General features: G+C 42.5%; 1 protein-coding gene across 10 annotated transcripts in view; it reads left to right on the top strand.

Moving 5' to 3' along the window:
* The first annotated feature begins 210 nt into the window (after positions 1-210).
* TANC1 (tetratricopeptide repeat, ankyrin repeat and coiled-coil containing 1) overlaps positions 211-10,640 on the top strand; it is a 64,375-nt gene continuing 53,945 nt past the window's right edge. For 3 of the 10 annotated variants that reach the window (XM_071746275.1, XM_071746267.1, XM_071746273.1), the window contains exon 1: positions 211-274. The gene's annotated coding sequence lies outside the window, so the exon portion shown is untranslated. Of the gene's footprint in view, positions 275-8,353; positions 8,990-10,640 lie in introns of those variants that run through there. The other 7 variants (XM_071746268.1, XM_071746265.1, XM_071746271.1 and 4 more) reach the window with 5 other exon arrangements.

Genomic DNA, 10,640 nt, shown 5'->3' with positions numbered 1-10,640 from the left:
TGTAAATCAAACAGCTTCCCACACAGGTTTTGTGTTGTTCTATTGTGAGGTAGCAAACCTTTTTTAAAATGTCATCTTTAACGTAATTAAAGTATTTAGTTCTAAAACCTAAATTTCTCTTATAAAGTGGTTTGTATTAAGTCTGAATAATTAAAGTAAAAAGCATTTATTTGAGATGAAAATGCTAAATACTTCTCTTCTGTTTTTTAGTGCCATTACCAGTTTTTCAAAAACTCAGACTGCAGATGTCTTGCTAGCAGAAGCACTGAGAAAAGTAAGTATATCTGCAAGGACATGATATGTGTTTGTCAGGGCTTCTCCATCAAGATAAACATTAAAAGAAAAGGTAAAAAATTAATTTTGCTTCAACTGATCTGACATCTGCAGGTTTGTAATCTACCAGTAATAATTAGTCAGGCTAATACCACTTTGAAAACAGAAATTCTAATAATATGCACAGTTTTAGGTATTGAGTATTTGTACTTTCTGTGGGGATAGGTTTTACAACCTTTTTAAAACTACTTTTGTCAGATGGAATGTAGGAAGAGTATCTGTTTTCTATCTCAACTTCTTTCCCCCTCGTTGATGTTACAGATGAGCCACAGAATTCATGCAGCAGCATTACAAGTGGCTCACCAAAAGCCACAGCCTGCCTTGGAGAAGTACATACTGCCTAAAAGAATTTACATTATTCAACAGCCACGGAAATGTTAATATACTCATGTTTACATAAACGTGTTTTTCTATTCTCAATAGCACATACTGCACTGTGGTGAAAGGATCAAAAGTTGTGCACCTTGTATCTTACTGTACTTCTGTTACTGACAATAAAATGTAAGAAGAGTTACTAAATGTACTTGGCTGTTACTAAAATACCATGGCTTCTGTCTGCCTTGGTTGTACTAGTGTACAGTAATTACTCAGTGCAAAGAACTTCACTTCACCAGTAAGTGAAGCTGTGACTGAAGCAGTGGAAAATTTCAGGCCACTTCCCCCTCCCTCTCCCCCCCCCCCCCCCTTTTTTTTTTTTAATTTTTTTTTTAATTTTTTTTTTTATTTATTTAAATGAACTTGCTCCTAAGAAAGCAGGTCTCAACTAAAGCAGGTCACAACTGAAAAGCATGTTCTCTGAGAGATTTGGAAATGACAATAGTGAATATTCTGTCGTGCTTCCTAAAATCCAGATTGCCTAACACTTCAACACTTTCAGTTGTTTTTAATTAAGTCTGAGGTGTTCTGTGCTGAATAGATGCCTCAGGTTTATTGCATAGTAAGAAACTACAAAGTCCTGGGAAAGATTTCCAGGCAGAGAAAAAAAAAAAAAATCTTCCCTTTTTTAATGCAACAAAATCAGCTCCTGCAGAGATTTCTCTACTGGGATCCAGAGAGTAGGAAAAGCCAAGTGGGAACAGTTTGTCTGAGTGAACCCCATTGGGGCTGGGGAGGAGGAGTGAAGGAGATACCTGACTTGAAGCTGAAGCTCTGGAATGAGAGGGCAGAGATGAGGGAGGAGTTGAGGTGTGGAGAATGCAGTGATTTGAATGTGGAGTTTAAGGCTGGGATGATGGAACTGGATAGGAGGCTGGAAAGTGATGATTCTGAGCATGGGCTGGTGGTAGTGGGATCTGAGGGGTCAAGCTTAACGATGGGGAGGAGCAACTGGAAATACAAGTGCAGGAAGTATCCTTGAGCCTTGCCTGTCAGGAACAGAAACAGTCCTGCCCCGTGCAGAGTGGAATAATACTCCTATTGCTGCTGGTTGACTGGGGAGCTCAGTTGATGTCTTGCTCTGAATTTAATTCTGCTGGGACTTTTTTTTAAGGTAGCAATTGCAGGTCAATATGCCACTAAGTCTGTATTCACATAGTCCAAACAGGCTCAATCAATATGAGGGGTGTTCATATTGTGAAGGAGGCTTCTTTTTATAGTGTGCTTTCCACACGACTTCAGTGGAAACCTGTTAAAAATGTATCAAACACTCTCCTCTGAAATGGAGGGATCCCAGGTGGGTTACAAGGAATTAGTGTTACTACTTAACATGAATGTCTGTTCATATTATCCATCCATCAAATGTAAATAACTTTTATATGTTGATTAAATTATCATCACAGGAGGTGGTGGTTAGTACTGTGTGCAATAAGTAATTCGTTTACACCTTGAATAAGTAGGAAAAATCAGAATACTGCTACTCCTGTGAAGAAGTCTTTGGCTTTATTCCCCTGTGTTTTAACTGACTGGTAGTTACTTGGACAATATTGTCACTGTTACCCTGGACAAAACAATATACTTCACGGATATTTAAATTGTAGGTATGTGATTTGGAAAACAGCTAGTTCTGCTTGTATAGCAGATTTTTATATAAGGATTTAATGCAAAATGAGGCCTTGTAGGAAAAGGATTGTCTTTCCTAAGTTCTACCCAGCCTTCCCCTGGGTGCTAGATTAACCAGACACCTGACTGTTCTGGTCAATGAGTCCACGCACGTGTTGCAGCTGTGCCTGGGGTCTGTGTACAGAATGTATCTGGTGTGATGGCATGGTGGCTACAAACAGCTCAGCAGAAAGCCTAATTTAATGTAAATTATCTTCCATCTTCTACCTGTGTAACATTTTCAAGTATAAAGCAAGGTCCTCACAAGAACTCAGGATGTCTAATTTTGATAAATTCGGTTTCATGTAAATATAAAGTAGGTGCAAGCTCCTTTCCTGCATCTTGAGGATCAAGAAATACTGGCAAATGATCCCTTTAATTTCCTGCTCCTGTGGCCTTCCATCCATACCCCCTGTGGTACTACAGAGTAATGTTTTGTACTTGGCTTTTTGTGTCAATAGCACTTGCTAGTCTTTAGAGGGAATCTGAAAGAATTGTATAGAGAACAAACTAAACTCTTCTGCTCAGATATATTTTATAATTAAGAGCACTCACTTTTCAACCAAGACTTTTTTTTTTTACTCACCTGTTGTATTTTGACAGATGCACTGTTAGGTACTTTGTTTTGTCTAATTTATTTATTAAGGTTTTATATTTATAATAGTGTTCTTTAGAGCTAAAGAAGAACTTAAAGCTCTGTTTTGAACTTATAAATAATAGACAGCTTAGTTTTTCATCCTGTTTGTGCCTTCTATTCTATGTCATTTTCATTAGTGTTTGCACCATCATTGATGATACTATGAATGGGTTGTCTCTACTGTTCTAAGGAGCGATTTTATTTAGTTCAGGTCTTACTTTAGCATTTTGTTTTCATTATTTATACATGAACTGCAACTAAATTCAGAACATAAGGAACAAATACAGTTGGTTTGGTAGAAAAATCCAAATCTTGCAGGAAGCCTATTTTCAGGTTTGCTAAGGGTCACCACAAATGACACAGGCATTCAACATGAACATCATGGTTTGAGGAAACCATTTCTTCTTTTGCTCTGCATTTCATCCTTTTCGTGGACATGATGTTGGTTAATACGCAGCTGTTTTTATCTGTAGACTTCAAAACACCTTACAGAGATGGGAATGGCTGAAGCCAAGTGGCAATGAAAGCAGTCAAAAGAGGTGTCAGTGAATACTGATTGGTTTGACACACTGCTGAACTTGATAATGCTGTAATTCTGTCTGTCAGTCTGAGGAAGGCAGATGTGTTTTGCTGGGCTTCTCTGCAGGGATGAATTTCTTCTTGGGCATGAAAGAGTCTCTTCTTTTAAGTACCTGACACTCCCAGGTTGGGTGGTGCCGTTTGGGAATTTGGAACTGCAACTTTTAACTGGTCTGGAATGAACTACAGTATATGCTGTTAGGTGTACAAGCTGAGGTCTGAACTGAGAATGTGTGATTTCTGACTCTCTGAAACTGCAGCAGATGAAATGGCAAAGAAATTACAAGTGGCAAATCTGGGAAGTTACATTAAGAGAACTATAACAAAACTCTTGATACGTAAATATTAATTGTTGTTTAAAGCCTCTGTCCCTTTGAAGATGAACTTGTTCAGCCTGTTTCTCTCTAAGTAGTATGCATAGTTTTCTAAGTCATTTCAAGCACAGTAACCTCTCCCTGCTGTACAAAACACAATAGTTCTGGTAACTAATGCACACATAAGCTGAAGCATTTGCTGAAGCATTTACTGACTCAGCTTCATTTTCAGTGGTAGAGGAATCTGTTTCTAGAATTTACTAGATTTCCTAGTTCTAATCTGTGATATTTGCATTGTGATTGTTCTTGTTGTGCATAACTCCCATAACAGGTTCACAGTGAAGCACCTGCTAGCTTTGAAAACCTTGCTGTCCTTGTGTCCATGTTCCATTATGCTGCCATTGCTCCTCTTCACTTCTGCAGCTTTGAGACTATCCTTTCCCACTTGGTGTGAGCAGGACAGGTATTTGCAACTGATAAGTGTAACTGGAAGGATTTCACACCTTTGGACCACTTGTGAGTTAAATCTTTTTAAAGATTTAAAGATAAAGATTTTTAAAGATTTAAAGGTGGTAGATGCGATGGGATTCTGTATGGATACCAGGCTTGCACTTTGTTTTCAGTCTTGCTCAGCTGCTGTAAACTGTAAAGGTACTTTACCTTCCCTGGTGAAACCAGTCGTAGTTTTCCCTTTATTCAGGAAAAACAAGCAGAGAACAATCATTCAACAAAATTGTATATTTATAGCATGTATAATAGTTACATGTTATTCTTGTCAAACCTGGTCATGGATTCCACTCCTGACCATTATTCCACTATTGATGAATTTTAATGAAAATCTTTCAGATAATTTTACTAACAGAAATTTCAGTCTGGTACTTTGTTTATAACAGGCTCCAAATTTTAGTTCATTCTTCAGCTGAAGAGGAGGACTAATAGAGTTCTGCTAATTCTCTGGCTAAGAGAGACTCTCCAACTGAACAGACTCTCAAACTGTCCAGTTGTTTGCTAACACTTTAGATTTTTATATAGGTTTATGACTCATATCAAGAATACCTTAAAGAATTAAATAGTTCTTAACTACTATGTGCATACTGTTGTTGCCACAAGAGGTTGCTATACACCTACAGCATATTCTGCCAGCTGAGCTAGCCTCAGAAAACAGCCTTTTTCTTACAAAGATGTGTATTTTAATCCACTGAAAAAGTTTCAGAGAAAAAAGTTGTAAAGATAGAAAGGGCATAACTTGGTGGTGACAAAAAATGGTATCCAATTCCTTATCCTTCCAACATTCTCTGTTTGTAGCTGTACAAACAGAAATTTGTTTTCAATTAAAAATGAAACTGAGAACACAGAACAGGGTAAAGGGCATAGTGTATTGGTATCAGGAAGATTTAGAGTTAATTAAGATTTGCTGGTATTGTAGAGGCAATCTTTTCATGATCACTTCAGAAAGAAGTAATTTCTTGAACCAGGCAACACTGAAAAGCTTGGTACATCATTTCATGCTTCACAGTTAACTTATAAAGGGATGTTCCTGAAAGTGACTTCACTTGTGCACAGTGATTTTCTCTTGTAGTTTGGGTTACATCTGGGGATTAATTCAGAACTTATTTGTACATAAAGAAACAATTAAGTTATTATTAAAAACAGTTTATATAATAGCATTTATATAATGCATTTTAGTTGCATAATATGCCTTTACTGAAATACAAGAGTCACTAAAATGAAGACTGAGTTGAAAAAATAAATTCAGTCTTCTACTTTCATTGGTCATAAATTTCTTAAATTCCTTCTCGCTTAAATTTTTCGTATTTGATGTGGTTTTTTCAGAGTTAAAGAGTTGGAGCAAACTAAGCTATCTCTAAGCTACATGAGCCTGAAATATTTTTCTTTATATGTTACTATCAAGAAATATAAAAAACAATTAAAGGCAAAAAAGCAGCTGAAATTTAAAGCTTATAACTTGGTTTATTCTATGGATCTCAACCCTAAAAAAGTAAAACAAGTCAAAAAGCCAAATTTAGGCTGAGATGATTTTGTTGGAGCTGTTCACAGATGCCATTCAAAGTTGGGTAGGCATATAATTGCTTGTCCCCAGTGTATATTCTTTGGAACTCTTCTGTACAGTTTTTTGAGGTTTCTGAAGGCAGTACTTTAAAATATGTTACAAAGAGCCCTCCAATTATGTTGAAAACTCCAGCTGCTAGTTCTTTAGTAGTAGCCTAAAACTGACACTGCTACCTTGAATTATAATGAATAAAAAGAAAGCCTTGTCACCAAGTTCCAGCCTGGTTGGAAAGGGAAAACCAGCCTGTTGTGATCTCTTCATGTACACCTAGTTGTTACCCATCCCCTCTTTCACAACTAGCATTAGAACCAGTTCATTTATTTCAAGTAAAATCAGCTAAAAGTAATGCTTTGCTGCAATTATGTTAGTTCACAACAGGTAGCCAAGATGAGACTGTCTCCAGATATCCTCTCACTCTGCAAAGGTGGATCACAAACAAAAGCAGACCAAGACATCAGGTACACTGGATAGACATTCTGGATGCTACTTCACAGAAGAAAAATACAAATCAGAACTTAAACCCTCTCGGAAAATTCAGCAGTCAGAAAGCTATTGAGTATAAGGTGGTGTTGATTCTCCTAGTTATAGGGGAAGTTGTTTCTTTAAAATCAGTAAATCAAGCATTTTCTACCAAATCATTTTGCATGAGAATGAATCTGACAGGATAAAAGCACCTACATTGTAAGAAAGCACCTAAAATTTGCAACATTTATCTTATTTGAAGGAGCCCTCCAAAACCAAGAATTGAAATAGGTTAAAATGAGAAGCCCAAACTAACAAATACAGCACTGAAACTGAGCAAAAAAAGTGACAAGTCTGTTTTTTTATTTCCCTAGTCCCCAGCATTACAGTGAACACTGCTGCCATTATACTTCAGCTCGGTCTAAAGTTTGCATTTGCCAAAAAAAAAAAAAAAATTCAAGCTAGTGGAAGCTTGCATGGTCAGTGTCAGATTCTAAGGACAGCTGTAGCCCATGTGAGAAGAAAAAAAAAAAAAAAAAGGAAAAGCTGAAGAATTTCAGTGGCTGGGAATGGACAAATCATCTGAACAAATGAATGGAAGGAGCAGAGGGCTCCAGCTGAAGTAGAAAAACAGCTGTGGGCTGAATTCCTCCCAAAAGTACTCTAGAGATGAGAGCACAAATCTTTCTGTTGCTGGTATCAAAAGCATTGCTCTACTGAGACAAATAGGGAAGCACTAAAATCAAGTCCTGGTTAAAAATACCTTGATTCTGAGTCTTCCTGTGGAACAGCAGGACCTAAATCCAATTGACTATAAATACTATTTGAAAACTTACAGATTCATATACAGAGGAAGACAGTGAGCACTGGACGTGATGAGGAATAGATCCCAGAACAATGGAGTTGTAGCTCACGTTTTTTTGTCTTGAATTTTGGAGACAAAGACAAACACATAAAAGACTGCCAGAACAGAGACATTTCCTCTGAGAGAGAAAAAAATTCCTTCTAGGCATGTGCCTCATCACATAGGCAAAATGGAGGCAAGAGGCTGTGATTAAGAAGATTCTTCACCAGAAAAAACAAAATCTGGCTGAGTTGCCCACAGCATCTTGCACTTGTTCTGGGACAAGTCTTCAGCTACTGAAGTTGCAGAAGTCAAATGAAAGAAGTGTAAGATAATTAACTAATTGGCTATTGTAACCCTGAGAGGCTTTGTCTCTGATACTCTGCTCCTCTAATACCATACAAGGCAATCATGTCAAATATTCTTCAGAGGATGCTCTTCTTGTATGTAACCCTGCAACTTGTTTCTGAACACACACATGGTTTTTCTTTTGTACCTCTTACAGACACACTGAAAGATGCTCTGTGAAATGCATGCATAGCGTAGGTGTTCTAGAACACTCTGCATTTGTTCTGCACCCTCTCTTTCAGTATCTTGAAAAATAGGGAGAGAGGGACTGGAGAAGGTGTTCCCCTGCAAGTTTCACCGAAGCTGTACTCAGTTACTCCACCTCCCTGCACATGCTCGCTCATCCCTCGTTTGCACAGGCAAAGAGGGCACCAGCAGCTTTCCTGGCGCCTCGTTCACCTTGCAGGGCTTTGCCCTTAGAGCCCCAAAGCGTTTCAGAGATGCTGCTGCTCTCCAGGATGGAGCTTATCCCCTTCGGGACTGCGACCAGGGGCCGCGTTCTTTGTTCCTAACGTGTAATTTCCAACCTGGGTGTCTTACGTGCCTTGCGTGGCCTAGTACAGCAAGTAATTTGGATCACTCAGTTCTTCAGTTATTATTTATAGTCCATCCACCTCTTTTTTTGTCCCTCCCAGATCTTATAAGCAAGGATATAATTGTTTTTAGATTATATAAAAGAAGTCTGTATTGTTTGAAGCGCCAGCACCAGACCCGCGCAGCGGTACACCCCAGCCTCCGGACCGGGCCAGTTCCGGGCAGGGTGTGCCCGCACTGCCGGGGGCTGCCGAGCAGCGCAGGTCCCGTCAGTTGTCACAGCCCGGCGGACGGTGACAAGCCTGACCGGAGAGGTGACAGCGGGAACACACGTTCAGGTGTTTCGGGTGGCGTAGGCCCGAATGAAGAGGACGGCGGACCCCAGCCGACACCTGAGGTGATTCCGGCACGTCTGCACCAACTTTCCCCGGCGGCGAAACATCGGCCTAAGGAGAAGCGCGCAGCCTCCTTCCCCCCTCCCCAGGCCGCGGAGGGCGGACACCGCCCGGCCGTGCCCCCCCCCGCCGCCCGCCCAGCTCCCTCCACAGAACCGCCCCGTGAGGCTGTGGGGAGCCGCGGCGCTGGGACGGGGCCGTGCTGAGGCCGCTACGGGACCTGCGTCGCCGCCCGGCCCCTCTCCGCTCCGCCCCGGGTGCTCCCCGCCCCGCGGAGCCGGTCCCGTGGAGGGGTGCGCAGGGCGGGGACTGCCGCCGCCCGCTGCCTGTGAGCTCATCCCGCCGGCACGCCTGGCTGCCCGCGGAGGAGCCCTGCCTGGGCCGCGCCGCGCTGCAGGAGCCCCCGGGCGTAGGGGCCGGGCCCCGCGGGCTGAGGTGAGCCCTCCCCCCCCCTCCCGCCTCCCCTGCGCTCCGCCGGGGCCTCTCCGGAGGGCTGCGCGGGGGTCGGCGACAGCCGAGGCGGGAGCGAAACTTTCTGGCTGAGGAACATGTACGGGCACGTCGGGCGGCCGCGCCCGGCGGACACGGGATGGGGGCCGGGTCGGCGGGGCTGGGTGGCCGGCGGGGCTGAGGGGAGCGGGCGGGGGAGCTGAGGGGGGGGCGGGGCGGGGCGCGGAAAGGGGCGGCCGGGAGGCCGGAGGGCCCAGAGCTGGGCGGTGGGGCTGGCCCGGTGGGGGCGAGGCCTGGAGTCGCCTGCGCGGCCCCGATTTCCGCCTCCCCGGTACATACTGAGGCGTTTCTGTGACCGGGACAATTTTCATTCCTTCATTATCAGAGGGGCGGGCGAAGAACCCTCGCTCTCAGGAAAACTTGGTGTCGGTGTGGTTGCTTGTTCCTGCTGGGGCAGCAGACCCTGCTGAGAGCAGCGAGGCGGCGGGGAGCGTGCCCGGGGTGCTGCGGACAGGGGCGGCGGGAAGGGAGATGCTCAGATACTGCCCTTAGACATTGACCTTTTAGACACTGCCCCTGTAGGATGGCACGCAGGGTGTGGGGCCTGACTGTGTCCAGTGGGAACTACCTTGTTTTGACTACTGAAACAGAAGGTCCTGCCCGTGTGGTCGTCAGTGATGCGTGGTGTTATCTCGGGAATAAAAAGATAATTTGATTTGCCTTTTAATATGTGAGTTACTAATGGGATATAGTAACAGTATTTTAATATACTTTCTAAAACTTTCTGATTTCTCATTAATGTTATTTCAATTATTTGTTTTTCCTAGCCTCATATTGTGTAGTTAATAGAGAGTAAACTGGGTCTTAAATAATTGTTTTTAAAACTGAAACGTAACTGGAGACATCTTTCTGTGACAGCGAGCCTGGGGGGGAAAAAAGGGGACTTCAGTCTGCTGCAGGGAGATGTTGAGTGGTCCCCTGCACCCTGTTGTCTGCTTTGGACCCACCTCCTTTTCCCCCTTTGTGGCAACGTGAAAGTGGCACTCTGCTTCATCAGTCAGAAATCTCTGACTCTGAAGCAGCTTCACCATTTGGAAGGAAACAGTTGGGGATGTAGGAGGTTTGCTCTGGGCTTTTGTGATTGCTGGTTTAGGGAACAAGGAAATAAATGTGGTACTTTGCATCCTACAGAATTTCCTCCCACTGCACTTTGATATGTAGCTTCCAAAGCTGAACCTTTCCCCTTTTTCTGATCTAACAGTTAAGTGCTGGAAAAATAGTATTCTGTTATCAAGTAAATGCTAGTGAAGAAGGTAAGCACAAATACAATTTCTTTTTGGTATTGCTAGGGGAGTGCATTTAGAGCTTTAAAGTGCTGGTTGTCTTGCTTTCTCAGTTTAGCTAACTATTGGAATGTCCAAATGGTGATGAATTATGTCTACTTTAGAGCCAAACATACGTGGCTCCTGGCCAAAGTTGCTCAGCTTCCCATAACAGTCTGTAGGAAAAAGACATTTTGTGTGTCTAACCACAATCCTGAAGTTGATGCCATAGCAACTTTGTGATCTGAGTATGTACTTTTGAGGACAGCTGAGCAGTTTTAGCAGATGTGTTCTGTTTCTCTTTAGCTGAACTT

The sequence above is a fragment of the Heliangelus exortis genome, chromosome 6, assembly GCF_036169615.1.
Source record: "Heliangelus exortis chromosome 6, bHelExo1.hap1, whole genome shotgun sequence".
Classification (NCBI taxonomy): Eukaryota; Metazoa; Chordata; class Aves; order Apodiformes; family Trochilidae; genus Heliangelus; species Heliangelus exortis.
This window is presented reverse-complemented; position numbering and strand designations above follow the sequence as displayed.